Source organism: Pristiophorus japonicus, chromosome 20, assembly GCF_044704955.1.
Source record: "Pristiophorus japonicus isolate sPriJap1 chromosome 20, sPriJap1.hap1, whole genome shotgun sequence".
Taxonomy (NCBI): Eukaryota; Metazoa; Chordata; class Chondrichthyes; family Pristiophoridae; genus Pristiophorus; species Pristiophorus japonicus.
In genome coordinates, this window is record NC_091996.1 from 80533202 (window position 1) to 80535180 (window position 1979).

The window sequence follows — 1979 nt, forward strand, 5'->3', positions numbered from 1 at the left end:
GATTGCAGCCAGGCGCCTGTTGGCTCCGCCCCAGATGTTTAAACTTGCTGTGGAGGAACTGCCAGGATCTTCTTGAATGGTGGACCAGGCTCGAGGGGCCGATTGGCCTACTCCGGCCCCTAATCCTTACATGCTTATCATCTCATGACTTTTCACAGGAGAACAAACTCGCCCCTGAGCATGCATGAGGAGAAAGCTCCAGAAAATATTCCCGCCCGGTGAGCTTTCGTGTGTGAGGTGAACGTGTTAACCGCTACACTGCAGAAACATCTCCACTTTCAGCACCAGGTCAGACGGAAATGTTTAGCGAGCAGCTGAACTGCAGAATGCCACTTTTGAAGAGTTGGTCGAGGTGTCAAACAATGAGTTTCGCTTAATGATTAAAAGCAGAAAGTGTCAGACATTGGATTTGAACCCACTCCTCCACATGCAATTGCAATCCAAACACAGCACCTTTGACCACTCAGCCATCCTGACTAGGTGCTGCTGTGTCTGGCCCCCTGCAGGTTGATTTTGAACTTTTGTGTCCTGTCACATGAAATAAATGAGGGCAGCAGGCGTATCTCTGCCTGACACCGGGGAAACAGTGAGACAGACCTTGGAGCAAGGGTCTGGTTATTAAGACACAGTAAAGAAAATATTGATTCCGGAATTATCCCAAAGGTCAGGAACCCTGACATGATTTCGATAGCAGTGTCCTCATCTCGAGTGAGATGTGTTACCGTTGCACCACTTGCTCTACACAACGAATATGAGATGTTTATCTATATTAACGTTCCTCAAAATAAGGGCTTTAAAATCCCCGCCCATTCCCACTCGGAGTCAGAAGCAGTGCTCACTTGCCAGTCACCGTCCGTTTTTTTGTTGAACTTTTGTTTTTATTTCACGGGAAAGCATCATTACTTAACCTAATGCCATCTTTTGCACAATGAAAGAAATGCTGACTGAGGGACAGTCGATACTTCAATCATTTCTTCTGTGTTTTGCATGTTAACTGTTAAACCAGATCCCATTTTACACAATTTTTGTCGGGGATTGTTTCAAAATCTTCATTGCTGATGACACCGGGAATCTGGGGCAACTTTTGTCAAATTTAACAGCACCGGTTAATCCGACCATGCACAGAAAATAGAATCAGTCGTGAAGATAAAATCCCACGGTGCTCATTTTCAGATTCAACATCGTAGGATTTCAAATAAAGTGAAAGAATTTTTAGTGAAAAGATTTGGAAGTGTTATTTGAATTTTTGTCTTTAATTAAACTTTGTGACGTCTGACTCCCGTTCATGCCTCTGCTGAATAAGAAAGGAGGGTTTGACGTTGACCAGACTGCACAGCCCCTGATATTTGTGAGCTCATCCTTTATATTCAGTGGTTTCTCACCCTTTGATGGGTTGCAGTGTGGCGGATATCACGTTGGCCTCACACGCGAAAGGTCCCCGGTGGATCCGTTTTCTCTCACTCAAAGTTATCTATTTATTGAAGTGGAATAAAGAGCAATTAAGAAATAAGGGAGCCCTTTTGCAGGGAGAATAAATAGCAAATAAAAACAGCAATTGCTGGAAATCTCAACAGGTCAGGCAGCATTTGCCAGGAGACTAAACTCGCTTCAGATTGTTCCACGAAAGCAACTTTCAACATAATGTTTCCGCCCGGGATTGAACCAGGGACCTTTCACGTATAAAGCAAACGTGATAACCGCTACACTACGGAAACCTCTGGCACAGCAAACACAACAGAGGGGAGCTGACCAGTGAGCTCCCTCTGTGCTGATCGGGAATGTGCTGGCTCACCTTAAACAACTTCTGTCCCACACTGAAAGTTCTCAATCCTTCTCCTCCGCTGCCCTTTACAGAAATGTCACGGATCACCCAGCCACCGTGTTCACTTCCACATCCTCACAGTGGGGCCACAGAGGCTCCTACCGTCTCCCCGCGATCAGCGAACTCAAAATTAAACCCGGAACACGTGTCCAGCAAC

At 45.7% G+C, this 1979-nt stretch overlaps 1 non-coding gene across 1 annotated transcript; it reads right to left on the bottom strand.

Moving 5' to 3' along the window:
• Nucleotides 1–1642: 1642 nt before the first annotated feature.
• On the bottom strand, nt 1643–1715 carry trnai-uau (transfer RNA isoleucine (anticodon UAU)). The gene has a single exon. It is a non-coding gene; the product is annotated as a tRNA-Ile (tRNA).
• Between the last annotated feature and the right edge of the window lie 264 nt (nt 1716–1979).